Here is a 22475-nt window from a genome sequence, read left to right on the forward strand (position 1 = left end):
TGTTTTCAAGGGATGTGTTCATTCCATGGCATCATTATTTTTTTTTATTTTTTAAATGTTTATCTTTATTTTTGAGACAGAGAGAGACATGAGCTGGGGAGAGGCAGAGAGAGAGGGAGACACAGAATCGGAAGCAGGTTCCAGGCTCTGAGCTGTCAGCACAGAGCCTGACGTGGGTCTCGAACTTGTCAACTGTGAGATCATGACCTGAGCTGAAGTCAGACACTCAACCGACTGAGCCCCCCAGGCACCCCTGCATCATTATTTTTTTTTTGATACTCAACGAATGCCCTAATTCCTCCACAGAGCTCTAGCATGTAGCTTAATAGCTGTGGAATGGTTTTAGTTTTATCACAAAAGGTAGTTGTGATGCTCTGGAAAAGATTAAAACATTTGGTTTCTGTAAATAAAAACATTAAATAAACATTAAATTTATTCTATAAATAAAAAATATTACAATAATGATTTTAAAGAACATCTAATGGCCTGGACATAAGTTCATGATATATAGTCAATAAAAGCATGGTACAATACCAAATACATAATATCCATCTGCAATTTAAATTTAAAATATTCACCTATAGGGGCGCCTGGGTGGCGCAGTCGGTTAAGCGTCCGACTTCAGCCAGGTCACAATCTCGCGGTCCGTGAGTTCGAGCCCCGCGTCGGGCTCTGGGCTGATGGCTCGGAGCCTGGAGCCTGTTTCCGATTCTGTGTCTCCCTCTCTCTCTGCCCCTCCCCCGTTCATGCTCTGTCTCTCTCTGTCCCAAAAATAAATAAAAAACGTTGAAAAAAAAATAAAAAAAAAAATTCACCTATAGATATATATTTTAAAAACCTGGAAATAAGTACGATAAATGTTAAGAGTGGTTAGAGCAATAGTGCTTTTCATTTTCTTCTTTATATTTTATTTTTCAGATCTTCTATGATGACCTGTATTGCTTTCATAATCAGAAAACAACAACACAAAAAGATTCTCCAGTAAAAGGCACTTTGGGGGAAAAGGCTGAGTCTGTGTCTAAGGCAGGAAAAGTACAAGGTGAGTCTTGACATATTGTTTCAGAAGAAAGAAAATCCATGCTCACAGGCTAATGGGAGTGTGTCAAAAGGTTTTCAGAACCAGATCAAAGGGCTCTCACTAGCCAAAGTCAGAACAATTAGAGCATCAGAAATAATAACGACTATCACTAATGGCAACACATGGAATAATAGTGATAGAAAAAAAAGAGAAAGGGAAACGAAAGGAGAGAAGACTTGCTGGATTAGAAAAGTTGACATAACGATAGTTACAAAAATAATCATTTTGCAACCTCCAATGTAATCACTGATTAAGGCAAGAATGATCAACAGATACTAAAACTATCAGGAAAGGTTGCTGGGGGACTGGTCACTGTCAGTGTACAGACCTTTTATTTATTGCAAAGAGAAGGTTGTTCCTTTAACAAGGAAGGGATTTGGCAGATTTTCCCTTAGACAAAAGATCAAACTTCACATCACTAAATGTGTGGCAATCTGACAGCATGTTCCTTCTGATAGGCTGCAACATGAAGCTCACAACATATCTGAAGTATTCTTGCCAAAAAATATTTAACCTGAATCCAATCAAGCCTCTAGACTTGAATTAAAGAGAAAGAAACAAGTCAATAATACCATGAGCAAATAGTAAGACAAGTTCAGAATATGATATACTCTGTAAGACAATTGTCTTAGTTTCCTCAAAACAACGGTATAATGAAAAGAGCAGGATTGTACTTTTTTCAAGTGTAATATACCTTGGTTTTTTTTTTAGAGCAGTTTTAGGTTTACAGAAAAATTAAACACAAAGCACAGGATTCTCATATACTGATATATGTGTCAGGTAGTTGTAAATGTTATGAAAAAAAAAAAAAGCATGGTAAGACAGAAAGTAACTGGGAGTGCAAATTTTAGGCAGGGTGGTGTGGTGACCTTGGCCCTGCGGGCAGAGCCACAGGTCTACCTTGAGCCACAGAAGATTATTTTCAGGCCTTGAAACCTTACTGGATTTTAATATTGCTTAGGACCTGTGGCTCCCTTCTGCCTTCCATTTTCTCCCTTTTGTAACAGTAATGTCCATAACCATTATCCTATTCCTGTCCCATCATTGTATTCTGGAAGCAGATAACTTTTCTAGTTTCATGGGTCACATGAGAGGAATTTTGCATCAGGATGGATCATACACAGAGTGTCCCCCATTCCTGGTTTAGATAATTTAGATAATGAGATATGGGACTTGGAAGCTGATAAAAATTTAGATGAGATTTTGGCCTTGAATGGATGCTTTAATGAGTTGGGACTTGTAAATGTATGAATTGGGTACAGATGTGGGAGACGCGTCAATCTTTGGGGGCCAGAGGGCAAACTGTTGTAGGCTAAAAAATACTTCCCCCCACCAAAGATTCACATCCTAATTCCTGGAACTGGTTAATTTTACCTTATTTGAAAAAGGTCTTTGAAGGTGTGATTAAGGACCTTAACATAGGGAGACTATCTTGGTTTATCTAGGATGGGCCTTATATCCACTTATAAGTGTCCATAATGAGAGGAAGGGGAAGATGATTACATACAGAAGAGGAAGAGGCAGGGATTGCAGTCATGTGGCTCCAAGTCAAGGATTGCTGGTAGTACCAGAAGCTGTCTAGGGCAAGGAACCAATTCTCCTCTAGATGATGAGCCTCTAGATGATGCACAGCCCTGCTGACATCTTGGTTTTGGCCTAGTGATCCTGGTTTCAGATTTATGGCCTCCAGATTGTGAGGGAATACATTTATGTTGATTTAAGCCATCCAGTTGTGGTCATTTGTTATAGGAGCCACAGGAAACTAATCCAGGCAGTCAGGGAGGTCACATTTCAAGGGAGAGCAAGGGAGTGAGCCACAGGGCTATCTGGGAAAATGGCACTCCAGAAGGAGATAATAGCAAGTGCCTAGGAAGGCCCATGTTTACATAGCAAGGACGGCAGTGTGAATGACTGGAGTAGGCAAAGAGAAAGTAATAGGAGATTAAATCAGAGAGCTGAGGATAAGGGACAGAAGATGGTTCCAGACTTTGCAGATGGGAAGGCACCAGAGCATCTGAGCAGAGGAGTGACATGATCTGACTTATGTTAGACTCCTTTTCTAGGTGCTGTGTCCAGAAACGACTATGGGGGACCAAGGTAGAATAGAGAGACTGGTTAGGGGGCTCTTGCTAATGTGCAGGAATGAGGCGATGGTGACTTGAACATGGACAGTAAGCAGAGGAAGTAGTGAGAAGTGATTAGGATTAGGAAACATTTCACAGAGATCTGGGTTTGCAGACAGATTGTATGTGGAATGTGAGAGAAAAAGAGGAGTCAGGGATGACCTGGCCTGTTTTTTGGCCTGAGCAGCTGAAAGGACAGGGTCACCATTTCTTGAAATGAAAAGACTGTGAGAAGAGTACATGTGGAGGGGGAGGAATGAAGACATTAGTTCTGGGGATGTAAAGTCTGACACGCCTATTAGGCATTTGGGATGGTTAGGAGGCAGTTGCTTATCTGAGCATGGCATCAGGGGAGACCTCCAGGCCGGAGATACAAATCTGCAAGCCATCAACAAAGAGGTGGAATTTAACATGTTGGGACTGATTGAGATTAGCTAAGCAGTGGATTCAGATGAAGAGGAAAAAACATCTGGAGAACTTAACCGAGAGGCATATCAACACACAGACATCATCAACAAGAAGAGAAACTGGCAAACAACAAGAACAACAACAAAAGAAAACAATACAAGATGAAAACCAAAACCAACCAACCCAACAAAAACCAGCTGAGAACAAAGGGGCTGTGAAATAGGAAAAGAACTAAGTAGTGTTCTGCACTAAAAGACAGTGCCAACAAAAACCAGCTGAGAACGAAGGGGCTGTGAAATAGGAAAAGAACTAAGTAGTGTTCTGCACTAAAAGACAGTGGAGCAGTACCTGAAAATATCCCAGGGGAATGATTTTCAAACTGGAATTCTCCATCTGGCCAACGTGTCAACTGAGTGTGAGGATGATCTGCCAGGGAGTTGACCGCTTAAGAGGACATCATGAAACCTAGCAAATAGGAGGGCAGAGGGAATTCCTGGGAATCATCCCAGGGAGGGACCAGAAATCTCTGGGAGAAAGGTACTTTCCCTGGGGGGAAACGGAATTGACAGTTGTTTGATATACTTGCAAATGGATGTATGCAGATGTGTGTGTGTGTGTGTGTGTGTGTGTGTGTGTGTGTGTGTGTGGAAGGGTGGGGACTAGGAAGGAGAGGATGAGCCAATTTTAATCTACTATACAATGGTGGGAAGTCAACTGGTGGGAAGTCAATAGGTAAGAGTTAAAACTGATAAATCAAAATTACAATTTAAGAATTATTCACTTAAATATTGGAAGAAAGGGCCAAAGAGGTGAATGTGGTTGCCACTGGGGAACAGGAATCAAGAGAGGACTGAGTGTGATGATGGGCTTTGGTTTTTTTACTTACAAATCTTTAAGTACAAAATAATTGTTAAGTATGTGCACATAATACTTATTTTAAAACATTAATTTAAAAAGGGACAACTGGGTGGCTCAGCAGGTTTAGCATCCAAGTCTTGTTTCAGCTCAGGTCATGATCTTATGGTTCCATGAGTCTGAGCCCCACATCAAGCCCTGCATTGGGCTCCACGCTAATAGTGTGGAGCCTACCTGGAATTCTGTCTTTCTCCCTCTCTCTCTCTGTCCCTCTCCTGCTCTCTTTCTCAAAATAAATAATCTAAAATAAAATAAAATAAGCAAAAGATAGGTATTCTGTAATCAAGTGAACACAATTTCTCGAACTCACCAACTGTGAGAGTTAAAATCAAGAGCTGGACAGTTAACTGACTAAGCCATCCAGGCGCCCTGATGCACAAAAGTTTTAATTCCAGGGTAAACTTACCAATTTCCTTTGTGGTCTGTATTTAGTGTCCTCTTTAAAAGAGCATTCCTTCATTTTCCTCTAAAATTATTGTCCATGCTTCTTATTAAAGACCAATAAATTTGTTAAAATGAAGGCTTTATTTTAAAATAAAAGATGATGACAAATTCTCTTTTCCCACAGTTCTCTAACTTCCTTGGACAAAAGGTCAAATCACTTTTTCTCAAAGAGGAGATATCTATCAAATATTTCCTTTTTGGAATGTCTCATGGAGTACTTTGAAACAGCCCTCTAGCAACTTTGAAATATGAAACTATTCATTGTATTTTTATGGGATGATAGTTCTGTTGAAGGAAAGAACAATAAAGTATATACTGGTCTTTACTAATTATCAAAAATCTTTATTCCTGTAACTGCTGAATTATAACAGAGTTCCAGAACTGGAAATGGCTGCTTAATCCTTGGCTGCTTGAGGAGTGGTCCATGAGCTAGTAGCTTCACCAGGGAACTTGTTAGAAGTACAGAATCTCAGGCCCTACCCCAGACCTACTGAATCAGCATCTGCATTTTAACAAGGATCCCAGGTGATATCCATGCTCATGAAAGTTTGAAAATTGTGGGCTTAACCCATGAGACAGAGAAGTGCCCAAGAGACAAATCTCTAATAATTTTCCTCTTCTGAGTGTGGTGGTTCTCAAACTTCCTTGTGCAATGGAATCACCTGGAGAGCTTTCAACACCACTGATAGCTGAGGTCCACTCCCAGAAATTCAGATATGATTGGTCTGGAATGCACACTGGGCACTGACAAATTTTAAAGCCCTCTCCCCACCCCCACCCCACCATGTTCACACAAGGTTGAGAAGCCCTTCCTCAGAAAACCTATGAGTTAGAAATGCTCTGAGCTGCCAGTAATAACAAACCCTGGTAGTGGTGGCTTAAGCCAGTGGCTCTCAAACTTTGCTGTACATGAGAGTCACTTGTGGAAAATTTTAAACTCCTGATGCTTAGTCTACAACCCAAGAGATGAGTATAGTTTGATGGTAGATATTTACAGGCTGGTTTAGTAGTTCCATCATGTTAACTAGTACCCAAGTCCTCTTTCCCCTTCTGTCTTCGCTGAATGGAACTGTAGCTGGGATTTTCCAGCCCTCTTTGCAGCCTCTGTGGCCATGTGCCTAAGTTCTTGCCAATGGAATATGAGTAAAGTGTGTGCCACTTCTAGATCAGCCCCATAAAACTTCTTAGATGTGCTCCTCCATACTCCTTCACCTCCCTCCTGCTGGGAATGGTCATGACCAGAATAACCTTAACTCCAGAGAACAATATAGATGGTTACCAGAGGGAATGTGGTGGGGGGGGGGGTGGAGGCAGGTGAAATAGGTGAAGGGGAAAAACAAAACAAAAGAAAAAACAAAAAAGAAGAGCCACCCACCAACCTGAAACTCCTAACATGAGCTGCTCTGTGAGAGAGAAACAACCATCATAGTATTTGTATTACTTAGGCACTATTTACCAACCATCGCACATCAGACATCATCTGTCCCTATTTTGTAACACCCACAATGAGGCATACCATTATTTGCACTTTACAGGGAGGAAGGTAAGACATATCAAGGTGCAGTAATTTCTCACAGTCACACAGCAAGAAGGTGACAGAGAACAGACTTACAACCAAAGTTTTCTTATTTCAAAACCCAGGCTCTTAGTCACACGCCATGTATCTTCCCATGAATGTTTGAAAGTAAGAACACTCATCGTTGCAAAAGATAAAGAGTTAATGGAGTCTATAGTTAAGGCAGAAAACATCTGTGCCTTAAAGATGGAATATTTGATTCTGCCTTTTGTGGCTTCTTGCTCAGTAATTTTTAACTGCATGCTTTTGGTTCAGCAATCAGGTCTTTCTGCCTTCTTCTCTCTCATATGTGTTCTGTATGTTCACGTCTGTTCCATATGCTGCTGCTGCTATGTTAATCTTCCAAAAAAAAAAAAAAACAAAAACAAAACAAAACCAATCTCCTCATATCACTTCCCTCCTCAGAAATCTCCAGAACCTACCAGCTACAGTTCCAATTCCTCGGCTTGGCACTGAAGGCCCTCCTCATCTGGTCCCAACGTACTTCTCGATCTGGCACTCTGCTCCACCCAAATATGCTTATCTCACTTCATGAGCCATAAACTTTCAGTGCAAGAAGAAACTTTAAGTTCAAGTAATTCAATAACCATCTGTATCAGTTGCTTATTGCTGTGTGACAAACCATTCTAAAACTCTGTGCCTTAAAACAAGATTTATTATTTCTTACTCTATCATGGGTCGACTGGGTGGTTCCTCTATTGGTCTCACTTAGAGTTACTCACATGATTCCATTTGGCTGGCAGCTGGGCTGCACTCGAAGTCCATGAAGCCCTCTCTCACAGGACTGGGGGGGGGGGTGCTTGGTACTATCGGCTGGGGTGCCTCCTTCCTCCTCCACATGGTCTCCCCTCCATGAGATGTTTCGTTCTCCAGTCTTCTCCATGTGACCTCTCTCTCTCCAGCAAGATACTCTGGGCTTCCTTACATCTGACTTCCAACAGGAGAAAGGCAGAAGCCACTAGGCCTCTTAAAACTTAGGCCTGTGTCTCATACAACGACTCTTGTGCCACATTCTACCAGTCAAAACAATCACAGGGCCAGCCCAGATAGACTCCATATCTTGAAGGGAGAAGTGGCAAAGAACCTGCAGCCATCTTTGATTTCCTGTGTCATCTCATTTCTTCTACCTCATCCTTCCCTTATTCTCACCATCATTGACCAACATTCCTTCTTAGTATAGCCACACCACAGCCTTTAAGGGGTGAGCTATGTTTGAATCCCAGCTCTGCCACCAATCTACAACCTACAAGGAGTCACCATACCTCTCTGTGTCTCATTTTGTTCAGCCATAAATGGGGCAGAAGGGGGATGTAAATCCTATGTCATTGGGTTGTTGTGAAACTGAAATGAGTGACAACAACGTGTTGGAACAGTGGCTGGCGTTAGCACAGGCTTCATAAATGTGATCTGTTGTTGGTCTTGGTTGATACAGAACACAAACGAGTCAGACTAGGCCTGGGGTTTAGGCTGCAGGCCAGAGCATATTAGAGAAAGGAGTATATATAATCCCTAAGGAGTCATCCTTGCACCAAAATGCCTTGACTTAATTGATCATACGAGGAATATATTTTTTGTTTGTTTATTTTGAGAGGGGCAGGGGGCAGGCAGAGAGAGAGAGAGTGAGAGAGAGAGAGAGAGAGAGAGAGAGAATCTCAAGCAGGCTCCATGCTGTCAGTGCAGAGCCTGATGTGGGGCTCGAACTCACTAACCATGAGATCATAACCTGAGTCAAAATCAAGAGTCAGACGCATAGCTGACTGAGCCACCCAGGCACCCCAACTACAGGAGGAATATTTTAGGAGAAGGTGTATAGGCTTCTTTCTCAGTTTCTAAAAGTGCTCCCCCTAAGATAGAACCCCTATTTCTATAAAGTTGGAAATCCACATCCTATGCCCTAAAAGGTAACCTCAAAATCATCTGAAGTTTAGTTTTCCTGATTGAATAGTGCTTTAGAATTCATCCTATTAAGACTTAGACGCCCCCCCCCCCCCCCCCGGTATTTCAATGCCTTTTTTTTAAGGGTACTTTTTAGATCCAAAGGAGAAGCCTGCAGCAGAAGCTTGTCTGCGGTATTCTAAATATTGGCAGTTCCAATGTTGGCACACAGCACACTCAGCCCCGAGCAGCCATGATTTACAGCAGCAGAGTCTGGGCAGGGAATCCAGCGGCTCTCGCCACACATGACAGAACGCAGAGCCCAAAGCACACAGACCATGTGGCATGAGGACCGGGGCAGAGGCACAAGAATAAATGGGGAGCCAAGGACAGAGCTCTGTGGGTATTGCTGGTCCCTTTCTCTGACCATTAGTCATGCTCTGTGGTCATGAGTCTTATTTTTCCAGTTCCAATCTATCACAAACAGGTTAATCATTGCTTTTCCTAAGAGAGAGAGGAAGAAGAAAAATGATTTAAATTCACCCAGAGGCTGAGAGTAATCATACTAATGCATTAGTTCAGATGTTATTTTGGGGCAAGATGGCTATTAGTCTGCCATAATTCATCTGAAAGGTCTGTGATAAGCTTTCCTGACATTATTTATTATTTGTTTTACAGCACAAAATATGCAAAGTGTAGTCTGAGAAATGAAAGTGGTATATAGAGCTTGTGCCTAAAATTTTGGAGTAAATTTATTTAGTGTCTTTATTGTCTTCAATTCAAGTAATATTTTTGGATTACCAAGTATGGGCAGGGCATTGTGGTAGGCACTGGCAAGGGGATGGGATACAGGAAAAAAGAATCAGATGTTTATTGAGCCCATATTCTGGTCAAGGCAGATAATAGGGAATTTCTTTTTAAGTTTATTTATTTATTTATTTATTGAGAGAGAGAGAGAGAGAGAGAGAGACAGCACAAGTAGGGGAGGGGCAGAGAGAGAGGGAGAGAGAGAATCCCAAGCAGGCTTCGTGCTGTTCACACAGAGCCCAACGTGGAGCTCAAACTCATGAAATCACGAGATCATGACCTGAGCTGAAGCCAAGATTTGGACACGTAACCAACTGAGCCACCCAGGCGCCCCAATAATATGGGTTTTCTAATGGCTCCTGGGAGTCACAGACTGTCTTTAATACTCTAAATGTGGACATGGCACCAACAGACATGAATGGGTAACATTTTTTCCCAGCTTTACTAAGATATAATTGCCAAATAAAAATCGTATATACTTCAAGTGCACAATGTGATTTATGTGTACACTTTGAATTGTTTAATCAAGCTGATTAACATACCCATCATCTCACTATTACTACTTTGTGTAAGAACAATTAAAATCTGTTCTCTTATGGGGCGCCTGGGTGGCTCAGTCGGTTAAGCGTCCGACTTCAGCTCAGGTCACGATCTCGCGGTCCGTGAGTTCGAGCCCCGCGTCGGGCTCTGGGCTAATGGCTCAGAGCCGGGAGCCTGTTTCCGATTCTGTCTCCCTCTCTCTCTGCCCCTCCCCCATTCATGCTCTGTCTCTCTCTGTCTCAAAAATAAATAAATGTTAAAAAAAAATTTAAAAAAAAAGAAAAAAAATCTGTTCTCTTAGCAAATTTCAGGTATACCATACAGTATGGTTAACTACCATCACCATGCTGTATCTGAGCTATTCAGAATTTACTCCTCTGGCATATCTGAAACTCTATGCCCTTCAATGAACATTTGCTCATTTCCCTCACTACTCAGCCCCTGGCAACCACCACTCTGCTCTCTGCTTCTAAGAGTTTGACTCCTGTAAATTCTACACAGAAGTGACATCATTCAGTACCTGTCTTTCTGTGTCTAGCTTATTTAAATTTTTTTTTAACGTTTATTTATTTTTGGGACAGAGAGAGACAGAGCATGAACAGGGGAGGGGCAGAGAGAGAGGGAGACACAGAATCGGAAGCAGGCTCCAGGCTCTGAGCCATCAGCCCAGAGCCTGACGCGGGGCTCAAACTCACGAACCGTGGGATCATGACCTGAGCTGAAGTTGGACGCTTAACCAACTGAGCCACCCAGGCGCCCCTGTGTCTAGCTTATTTAATTAACTTAGCATAATGTCCTCCAGTTTCATCCACATTATTGGAAATGATGAGAATTCCTTCTTTTTAAAAGCTAATATTCCAACGTGTGTGTGTGTGTCTGCGTGTGTATTACATTTTCTTTATTCGTTCATCCATCAATGGACACTTATGGTGCTCCAGTATCTTGGCTATTGTGAACAATGCTGCAATAAATAGGTGAGTACAGATATCTCTTCAGCATTGTGATTTAATTTTCTTTTGGACATCTACCCAGTAGTGGAATTGTTAGACTTACAGCTCTATTTTTACATTCTGAGGAACCTCCATACTGCTTTCCATAGTGACTACCAAAAGTGCACAAAGGTTCCCTCTTCTCCACATTCTCAATACTTACGTTTTGTTTTTCTGATAGCAACAGACCAACAAATATGAGGTATGTAGTTTCACTTGTATTTCCCTGGTGCTGAGTCACATTGAGCACCTTTCCTATACTTGTTGCCCATTTCTATGTCTTCCTTTGGGAAATGTCTATTCAGATCCTTTAACCATTTCTAAAATTCAGGCTGTTTGCTTGCTTTGAGTTGTCTGAGTTCCTTGTAATATTTTGGATATTAACTCCTTATGAGATACATGGTTTGCAAATATTTTCTCCCATTCTGTAGGTTGCCTTCACTCTGTGGATTGTTTCCTTTGCTATGCAGAAGCTTTTTTACTTTGATGCAGCCTCAGCTGTCCATTTCTGTTTTCATTGCCTATTGCTTTTGGGGTCACATCCAAAAAAATCACTGCCCAGACCAATGTCAACAAGTTTACCTTTATGTTTTCTCCTGGTACTTTTATAACTTTAGGTCTTGTGTTTAAGTTTTTAATCCATTTTGAGTTGATTTTTGTATATAGCATGAGATAATGGTTCCATTTCATTTCTTCTGCATGTGGATATACAGTTTTCCCAATATCATTTGTTAAAAAGGTCATCCTTTCCCAATTGTTTGTTTGTGGCACCCTGTCAAAGATCAGTTGACTATACGTGCATGTATGTATTTCTGTGCCCTCTATTCTGTTCCATTGGTCTAAATGTCTGTTTTTCCATCAGTACCATACTGTTTTGATCACTATAGCTCTGTTGTATACTTTGAAACCAGGAAGTATGATGACTCCAGCTTTGTTCTTCTTGCTCCAGATTGCCTTTGCTGAAGGCAACATATTCAGAAATACTTTGAGGCTAAATGAGAGCGTGGGTTGTAAGCATCAGCTCCCATTGTCATGGAATGCCTTGCCCAAGGAGCAGTGCCCTAGAATTTGAATATAATCTAGAAGCATGGGCTCAGCATCCAGATTCAGGTTCTGGCTCTACCATGTACCAGCTGTGTGAACCTGGCCAGCTACTGAACTCCTCTGTGCCTTGGTTTCTTCATCTGTAAAACGGACACAAGTGACATCTACCTCACAGGGTGGTTGCGAAAAGTAAATGGAAAAGTACTCAGGCTAACCACACCACTAGTGTCATTCGAGTGTGAGATATTAGTATTCTTACTGTTTTATGGGCACAGAGGAAGGAGGAGCGACATCAAAGGCTCATGGTAGAAGATGACAGAAGCCATCTGTTACAGGACAGGAGTGATGAGCACGGGGTTGTCAGTCTCCCACGCTCCATCCTTTTGCTCACTTGGCTCTTGGAACCGCAGTGTGTGGGCAAAGAGAAATGAAGGGGGGTGTGGGACTTGTTCTAATTGATCTCTTGTGTTCCCTTTGATGCTCTTCAGGAGGTTCTGGTAGGGTTTGAATTGCTTTTCAATTATTCTTGCCCTCTTACAGCTCTTTATATAAAGCTGAAATGGGGTAGAGACTGTCAAGAGGGACTCCTGGCTATTTCCTCCTAATCTGAAGTGATCCCAGCCACATCTGAACCCTGGGGCCGCTTTGCTTGAACTACATTTTTAAACTCTTGCTTAGTCTGCAACATAGTATGTTCACTTCCGCACATGTGATATGCCTCTGAAAAACCCCATAAGGGTTAAGGCTAGGCCTTATTTGCTTGGCATTCTGACCACATTCCTTTACAGAGTAGCGTTTCATAATCATTGTTGAAATAAGGAAAAGAGTATTTTCTAGGGTCAGTGATAAGACCAACTACTTGGAAAAGAAGATTCCAACCTTAAACAGGGGAGGTCCTAAGAATTGTATAATACTAATCTTGAACAGGATTTCTATTCATTCCAGAAGCTGAACAGACACCTTTAACCTGAAAGCAAAAAATGTGACCACTTGCTTTCATTTCAGATGCCGGCATTGGGCAGAATCGAGAAGCCTCAGCCAGCCCTGGTTTCCTCCCAAGGTATGGCACTTGATTAAGAATGTGCTAGAGCTGAGGCTGTAATGCCGTTAATGCAATTGGCTTCCTAGTCAGGTACCTGTGAGCAGAATTTGAAGGCAGGGCTAGATATTTTCAGATCAAGTGCATTTTCAGACTGTGGTGCTAAGAAACCTCTTCGTTGTACAGTGTTTACAAAGCAAGTCATAATCCATATCATGGTTCAGAAAATATCACAGGAGAGAAAAAGATCCAGATAAATTTTGGATGTCAATTATCCTTCCCAGTGCTATTATTGCGTAAGACATTCTTATAATTCAAAATAGAGGTTTAGAGAAATAGGTCCACATTTATAGCATTTCGTTCCACTCTTTCCCACTAACCCCCAGGCCAGTGGGGATTGGCGATGAGAAGGCAAGTTTCAGCGTGGGTCCACTGAAAGAAGGGGTTCAGAGAAATAAGAGGTACAAGGTAAATCTCATTAACAAAGCAGAGCGTGACCTATTTGTTAAATGCCGTTTTGAGGCTGCAAGCTACAAAACAGTGGCTTTCAATCCTGGCTGCCCATTAGAGTCATTATGTTTTTTTCCTGCTTGTTTTTATTTTTACTTTGTATTAAAACATGACACATGTTCAGCGAAGTACACTAATCTTAAGTGTGCAGCTTTGTGAATTTTCACAAGGCCAACTACCTGGGTACACCATCAGATCAAAATATAGAACATTTCTAGGACCCCAGAAGCCTCCCCAGAGGTAACCACTCTCTTGATTCCTATCACCCTGGACAAATTTTGTCTGCTCTTCAATTTCATTTAAATAAGATCATACAATACGCATTCTGTTGTTTTTTTTAATTAAACAAAAATTTTTTGGTTAATGTTTATTTGAGAGAGAGAGAGAGAGAGAGAGAGACAGAGTATTAGCAGGGGAGGAGCAGAGAGAGGGAGACACACAGAATCCGAAGCAGGCTCCAGGCTCTGAGCTGTCAGCACAGAACCTGATGAGTGGCTCGAACTCATGGACTGCGAGACCATGACCTGGGCTGAAGTTGGACACTTAACCGACTGAGCCACCCAGGCACCCTAAAGTGTTTTTAATATTTATTTATTTTTGAGAGAGAGAGAGGGAGGGAGAGAGAGAGGGAGAAAGGGAGACACAATCTGAAGCTGGCTCCAGGCTGTGAGCTGTCAGCACAGAGCCAGATCCGGGGCTCAAACTCACGAGCTGTGACACCATGACCTGAGCCAAAGTTGGATGCTCAACCGACTGAGCCACCCAGGCACCCCCGCATTCTGGTTTTTTAACTGAATATAATGTCTATGTGATCCATCTATATTGTTGCATGTACAGTTTGCTCTTTTATATTATATGCAATATATACATTATATGCTATGTAGTATTCCAACATATGAATATATCACAGTTTATTTATTCTACTGTTTGTTTGTTTTTTCCGGGTGAAACAGATGGGTCTTTCTGTGCATGAAATATCTCTGGAAGACACTGTTAACAATTGCTCTGGGAAGGGAAACCGGGTGATTACAGGACAGGGATGAGGCGGAAACTTACTTTCCACATACAACTCTCTGTAGCTTTTTATTCTGTCCAGTGTATCTGCTGTAGATAATACATAACTTTAAGTAATAAACATTTTCTTTAAAATTAAGTCCTTCTTGTGTCTCAACTCTAGAAATTCATTCTACTGTTGATGGCCATTTGGATTGTTCCCAGTTTTGGGTGATTACAAATAAAGTTTCTGTGAATAACCTTGTACATGTCTTTTGGTGCTGCAGACACCCAATTCTCTTGGACATATACCTAGGAGTGGAATTGCTTGGTTGTAAGGAAGACATTATGTCAAGCATTTTACAAGATGGTTATATTAATTCATATTCCTACCAGCAATGGATGAGAATCACAATTGCTCTAGCTCTTCTCCAACAGCTAATGTTACTCGATTTTTAAAGGTTTAGCCTAGGGAGCTTTATATGATACCATCCCCAGAGAATCTTCCCTAATTCTTCTGGTTCTGGGGCAGCACTCGCACATGGGTACTTCTGGAAATTCTCCCAGGCTATCCCAATGTGCAGCCAGGGCTGAGAACCACAAATTTGAATAATGTCCTTACTTGACTGGCCATCGGAATCAGTGGGAAAACTGGAAAACATACAGGTTCTTGGGTCTTGTCCCAGACCCACTGAATCAGACGCTCCAAGGGAAAACCTGTGGTCTGAACTAGCTCTTGGAGTGATTTGGATGCAACTGGCCCTACATTTGACAACCACAGATTTAAGACATGTTTATTAAAAACTTCAGCTACTTTTTTTTTTCACTGAAGAAGACACACAGAGTTAAAAGCAAAGAGAAAATAAAAGCAGTTCATTTGCATACACAATGGAAAGGAAGCCTTCTCCTAACCTAGACTCCTAGGGTCCCTCTACAGAGGTGACTGCAGGGTTGGTTTTCATGTTTTGTGTGTTTTCTAAAGATTTGGGGAACATACCATATTTGTTAAGATACTTTATGTTGCAAGTCATTGAAAACTCTTCACATACTGGCTTCCATTTTTAAAAGAACATGGAGAGAATTCATTTCCAGAACTGAATAGTTGGATTTAGCCCTGGCTCTGGGTACACTAAGAGCCCGAGACTCAAACTCCGAGTCTCAGGTTTTTACACCTTTTGGCTGTTCCTTTATCGTCAGGTCCGTTCCCTTAATGGCAGCAAAATGGCTTCATGGCTGTTTCTGGCCTGAGAACCTCGCCCCCTCACACTGTGCCACCATTTTCTGGTCCTTTTCTCTACAAATCCTGGCACTTTCTCTGTCTCACTGATCTGAATTGGATCACACACTCATCCCTGAACTAATCACTATGGCCACAGGAAATGGAAGGTATCCCCTGGCACTGAAGACTAGGTCATTTTACCAAAATATGTGATTATAGATGTGAATTTATTTCCCAAAGGAAAATCGAATGAATGTTCACAGGGTAGTCATGGCTAACCCTTAATATCATTTACTATGTAACAGCACACTCTATCAAAAGCCCATTTCAGAAAGCATGTTATAGCCCTCTGGTCATGACAGATTGTCCCAGGAAGTCTGGCCTAAACCCAAAAAGGTCCTTGCAATGTTTTGTTGTTGTTGTTGTTGTTGTTGTCTCCTTCCTCCTTGTCTTAGAAGCAGGGAAATGGAGGGGATGCCCAGGGGCAGAAGCTGGGGGAATCGTGGAAGTGAGGGACGGTTGGTTTGTGGAGTGTGTCCTCACTCTTGTGTTCAGGCCTCCTTCCCACCCCCCACTTGGAAATGAGTTAGCTGAAGCCCATTTATTTCTCAATTAATAGGCATTCACCTCTTTCTGAAGTTGAAGTTAAGCTAGCTTCATTAACAGCTGGCCTTCATACACATGCTCTTGAATAGCTTCAACATTGACAATATCCCCTGGTGTGGCAGGGTTAGTAGAACAACTCTGTGACAGTAAGGGTTAGCCTTACGCTCCCATTTAGCTCCTCCAGACAATCTCCTGGTCACCTTTTGTTAGGACGGGTTCATCCTTATGGTCATCCATTAGGAAATCCAGGGGTCTCCTACTCCAACACTGATGCTGGACAGAACTATAACCGACCAAAGCAAACCAGCTTCTATTCTAATGTTTGTTTTGAGAGAGAGACAGAGAGAGCTCAGGGGAGGGGTTGAGAGAGAAGGAGAGAGAAAATCTCAAGCAGGCTCCACATCATCAGTGCAGAACCCTCTGCAGGGCTCAGTCTCAGGAAGCATGAGATCATGACCTGAGCCAAAATCAAGAGTCAGGTGCTTAACCGAATGAGCCACCCAGGTGCCCCAAAACGGCTTCTATTCTAAATGATTAATATATGTCCTAGTAACGACCTACTTAAGACTTACAAGCAACTCTGAAATTGTAAGATTTGTATAAGCAATCCTAAAAATGGTTTCCTTCCTATTTCTATTTATCAGTTGTGATTAGTATATTAGGTGTTATCTAAAATTAGAACGGAAATTGTATTACTTTAAATAGATTAATAAACAGCTTTGGGGAGGAGGCAGAAAGGTTTGTAACAATACTGTAAACTGTTGTGTTTACTACAAATTTCCTTATATATTCATTTTATGACCTATTTTTATATCATAATGCTTTTGATAGACATAACTTATCCCAATGGACTCTATTATTACTATTAATTATCTTTATAAATTTGTTTAGTTTTTCTCTACCTTAACAGTGGGAATCCTCTTTTAACACTAATCTAGAAGAACTTTTTAAAAGTGTTCTTACTTTCTGACAGTATCAGAATGTTTTCAGCCTATCTTGCTTTTTCTCTAAGACTGGGTCCAATATCCACCAAGGAACTCTTGCTCCTTTTCATGGAAAATAGTGAGATGGGTCAGAACATGGAGTCTATGTTGCACTCCAGACATTACTGTGACTTTTGGAAGTAGGAATGGCAGAACCAAAGATACAATATACCATAAAGCATGGGTCTCAACCTGGGAAAATTTGTCCCCCACAAGGCATTTGGCAAAGTTCGGGGCCATTTTTACTTGTCATGACTGGGGAGAGGAGACTTGGTACTGGCATCCAGTGTCTACACACTAGATAGCCAGGGATGCTGCTAAATTTCCTATAACACGCAGGACAGCCACCACCACCAAAGAATTATTTGATGCCAAGTGTCAATAGTGTTGAGGTTGAGAAACCTTTCTGTAAAGCATTAGCTCATGTTGATGCTTTCAGTTTACCTGCTCAAGTTCCTGCCCTTTGTTTTTGAAAAATATCTTATTATAAATATCGGTAAGTTTCCTACCATTTTGTGCATACTCATGCATATATATACACATGATATATACATACATGATATATACACACATGATATATACACATTATATATATATGTGTGTGTGTGTGTGTGTGTGTGTGTGTGTGTATCCCTATCAAATTTGACATTTTGTATTCTTTATTATCACCCCCCAATCCTGTATTTGCATTACAGTGCTGCAAAGAACAGCGCATATCCCCACTCCCCATGTAAGAGCATTTATGATGCTCTAGCGGCTATATTTTAGGTTTTAGGGTGATTAATGTGATTTACAAACAGAATACACACGTGGAAACGTCGTGGGAAAGCATCATGGCCATGATTTGTTTTTCTTCTTCTTCTTTCTCCCTTCCTTCTCAACCCTTAGTTAAAAATCTGTGAGCTGATTCCAAATAATGCAAAGTCTGTGATGTGCTGGTTGATACTATCAGAGAGTAGCACCAGCTGTCAGAAAAGAAAGTCAAGGGGCGCCTGGGTGGCTCAGTTGGTTAAGTGTCCGACTTTGGCTTAGGTCATGATCTTGTGGTTCGTGGGTTCAAGCCTCGAGTTGGGCTCTGTGCTGACAGCTCAGAGCCTGGAGCCTGCTTCGGATTCCGTGTCTCCCTCTCTCTGTCCCTTCCCTGCTTGTGCTCTGTCTCTCTCTCAAAAATAAATAAACATCAGGGGCACCTGGGTGGCTCAGTCGGTTAAGTGTCCGACTTCAGCTCAGGTTATGATCTCGCGGTCCGTGAGTTCCAGCCCCGCATCAGGCTCTGGGCTGATGGCTCAGAGCCTGGAGCCTGCTTCCGATTCTGTGTCTCCCTCTCTCTCTGCCCCTCCCCCGTTCATGCTCTGTCTCTCTCTGTCTCAAAAATAAATAAACGTTAAAAAAAATTTAAAAAAATAAACATTTAAAAAATATAAAAAAAAAAAGAAAAGAAAAGAAAAGAAAAGTAAAACCCAACCTCTCTCAAGAGGACCATTCCTCAAGGGAATCTTAAGGGCATGACACTCCTAGCATGACAAGTAGAGGCCCTGTCGTGGAACCCATTTTTATACTTCCCTGTTAATAGTGTCATTTTCATTCCCTCCTTATTTTACTTATGTACTTACTTATTTCCTTTTTTAATGTTTATTTTTAATTTAAAAAATTTTTTTATTTATTTCTGAGAGGTAGAGAGAGAGCATGAGCAGGGGAGGGGCAGAGAGAGAGGGAGACACAGAATCTGAAGAAGGCTCCAGTCTCTGAGCTGTCAGTACACAGCCTGACATGGGGCTTGAACCCACCAACTGTGAGATCATGGACCTGAGCTGAAGTCAAGACACTCAACTGACTGAGCCAACCCAGGTGTCCCAATTTCCTCTATTTTATTTTTTTAAGATTTTTATATTTTAAATAATCTCTACACCCAGTGTGGGGCTCAAACTTACAACCTGGAGATCAAGAATCTCATGCTCAAGGGCTCCTGGGGGGCTCAGTCCCTTTAGCATCCGACTTCAACTTTGGCCCAGGTCATGGTTTCATGGTTAGCGAGCTTGAGCATGTCAGTGAGGAGCCTGCTTAGAATCCTCTGTCTCCCTCTCTCTCTGTCCCTCCCCCACTCTTAGGCATGCTCTCTCTTTAAAAAATAAATAAACGTTAAAAAAAAAAAACTCACATGCTCTCCCAACTAAGCTAGCCAAGTGTCCCTCATTCCTTCCTTATTTTAAAAAAACTTTTTTGAAATACAACATACATACCGGAAAGTGCACACATCTTAAGCATGCTACTTGATGGATTCTAAAAACCTGATCACACCTGTATAACTAGCACCTAAACTGAGATGCTAACCAAGACTAGCAACCAGAAATCCCCTTGCATTCCCTTTCAATTACTACCCCACCTCCCAACCAAGTCACCTTTGTAACTTCTAACAGCATAGGCTAGTTTTACCAGTTTTGATAATATAAATAAGTGAAAGCACACAGTATGTATTCATTTGTATCTGGTTTCTTTCACCCAACAGTGTATTCGTGAGATCCATGCACACTGTTGTGTGTTAGTTAGTAGAACCCTCATTGTTACTGCGATTCGGCATGTGAATGGTGTGCGAACATACCACACTTTCTCCGCCTTACTGTTGAACATTTGTGCATTGAGTTTTCATTTGGGGGCTATTTGAAATAGTGCCGTTATAAACATTCTTGTAAATGTCTTCTGGTGAACATATGTCACACACGTAAGCATTGCTGTTGGTTCCTAAGAGTGGAATTTTGGGGTCATAAATACGCACATGTTTAACTTCAGTATATGATGCCAAACAGGTCTCCAAAGTGGTTGTGCCAATTTATACACCTGTCATTAGTGTAAAAGGGTTCCATTGGCTCTACAATGTCACCAACACTTGATATTTTCCATCTCTTTTCTTTCCAGCCACACTGGCATGTGTGCAGTGGTACTGCAATTGGTTTCAATTTGCATTTTCCATATGATGAATGCGACCGAACACCTTTTCATACGTTGGTCGGTCATTTGGATATCAGCTTTCATGAGATGTTAATTCCCTATGCTTTATTTAAAAAATCTTATGGGGGGGCGCCTGGGTGGCTTGGTTGGTTAAGCATCCGACTTTGGCTCAGGTCATGATCTCACAGTCCGTGAGTTCGAGCCCCGCGTCAGGCTCTGTGCTGACCGCTCGGAGCCTGGAGCCTGTTTCAGATTCTGTGTCTCCCTCTCTCTCTGCTCCTCCCCTGTTCATGCTCTGTCTCTCTCTGTCTCAAAAGTATATAAACGTTAAAAAAAATTTTTTTTAAATCTTATGGTATTCTCCTCCCCCTTCTATTTTATTCCCCTTGCTGTGTAAAGACCTTCTCCCTCCCCTCACCCTGGGGGTGGTCATTATAACATTTGAATTTTTAAGGTAATGTTCTTTCATTTCATTTTTAAGCCTGTGCTAATTCACTCTTTGCTCCTTTTTCCTTAGGAGCATTTTAATGTATTTTACTGATCAGTTGTTAGCATACTAACGATATAAAGGACTTCATTTGTTCAGAAACTGGAGATGTAGAAGTAGAGCCTAGTAGACAAGAGAAGTCCCACTCACGAGGTTGGGTTTCTGGAAGGTGTTTCAACTTTAGGCCAAACCAGCGCCAAAGAAATCTGTAGTATTGAGGGCTTTCTGATACATCTTTAGTTTGATTAATAAAATGTGATTAAAATGCATATCAAGATTTTTTTTGGTGAAATGCATAAAAGATTACAGAATACAAGATTACTTTCTTAGAAAGCTTGCATAGAATGATTTCTACTTAAGCTTTCACAAGGTAATCTGAGTTCATAATAATTGGTTACAAAAAAAATACACGTGGAGATAAATTAAAGCACATTTCAGTTAAAATTCCACCTTCATATCATATTAGTTCAATTTTGCCAATATTTGGCACATCATTTTGAGCCATATTTTTTTAGTCTCTGATATTTTGTATAAGGTTCAACAGAGAACGACTATATTGTTGTTTTTTTTTTTAATTTTTTTTTCAACGTTTATTTATTTTTGGGACAGAGAGAGACAGAGCATGAACGGGGGAGGGGCAGAGAGAGAGGGAGACACAGAATCGGAAACAGGCTCCAGGCTCCGAGCCATCAGCCCAGAGCCCGATGCGGGGCTCGAACTCACGGACCGCGAGATCGTGACCTGGCTGAAGTCGGACGCTTAACCGACTGCGCCACCCAGGCGCCCCAACTATACTGTTATGATATAAGTAATCGTTTTCTGCATCATGATAATACACTTTGCCTGGAATCCCCCCAATTTTACATTCTGTGGGAATTGTACTTTATACAGTTATCATCAATAAACTTTGCCAGTAGAAATGTATTCCCAATTTCACATGGACTTATCTTTTTAAAAAGTTTTTTAAAAAAATTTATTTTATTTTGAGAGACAGAGTGTGTGTGTGAGTGAAGGAGGGTGAGAGAGGGTGAGAGAGAGAATTCCCAGCAGGCTCCATGCTGTCAGTGCAGAGCCCAACACGGGGCTCAATCTCACAAACCATGAGATCATGCCTGAGCCAAGATCAAGAGTTGGATGCTTAACTGACTGAGCCAATCAGGCGTCCCTGGACTTATCTTTAAAAATCCCTCATAGAGGTGCTCCTGGGTGGCTCAGTTGGTTAAGCACCTGACTTCAGTTCAGGTCATGATCTCATGGTTCATGAGTTCAAGCCCCACATCAGGCTCTGCGCTGACAGCTCAGAGAGTCTGCTTTGGATTCTGTGTCTCCTTCTCTCTCTGCCCCTTCCCCCACTCACACTCTCTCTCTCAAAAATAAATAAACATTAAAAAAATCTTTAAAAAGTCCCTCATAGCGACCCAGAAATAAAAATCACACATAAATGGTCAATTAATTTATGACGAAGGATGAGAAAGGATGGTCTCTTCAATAAATAGTGCTGGGAAAACTGGATACCTACATGCAACACAGAGAAACTGGACCACTGTCTTACATCATACACAAAATTCAACTCAAAATGGATTAAAGACTTGAACTTAAGACCTGAAACCATAAAACTCCATAAAGAAAACATAGGGGATAAGCTCCTTGATCTCAGTATTTGCACAATTTTTTGGATGTGAAAACTAAAACAAACAAGTGGGATTACATCAAACTAAACATCTTCTTTAGAGCAATGAAAACCATCAACAAAATGAAAGGGCAACCTATAGAACGGAGAACATATTGGCAAACTATATATCTGATAAGGGGTTAACATCCAAAATATATAAAGAACTCATATGACTCAACAGAAAACGGACAATTTAATTAGAAAATAGGCAAAGGACCTGA

At 41.4% G+C, this 22475-nt stretch overlaps 2 long non-coding RNA genes across 2 annotated transcripts in view; one reads left to right on the forward strand and one right to left on the reverse strand.

Annotated features, from left to right (window-relative positions):
• LOC112856431 (uncharacterized) overlaps positions 1 to 22475 on the reverse strand; it is a 73206-nt gene that overhangs the window by 32134 nt on the left and 18597 nt on the right. The window lies entirely within an intron of this gene.
• LOC147579960 (uncharacterized) overlaps positions 3877 to 22475 on the forward strand; it is a 45562-nt gene continuing 26963 nt past the window's right edge. The window contains exons 1-2 of the long non-coding RNA XR_015252375.1: positions 3877 to 4146; positions 12805 to 12859. This is a non-coding gene — a long non-coding RNA (uncharacterized LOC147579960). The remainder of the gene's footprint in view (positions 4147 to 12804; positions 12860 to 22475) is intronic.

This window comes from Puma concolor, chromosome B3, assembly GCF_028749965.1.
Source record: "Puma concolor isolate L17-30 chromosome B3, mPumCon1.1.hap2, whole genome shotgun sequence".
Taxonomy (NCBI): domain Eukaryota; kingdom Metazoa; phylum Chordata; class Mammalia; order Carnivora; family Felidae; genus Puma; species Puma concolor.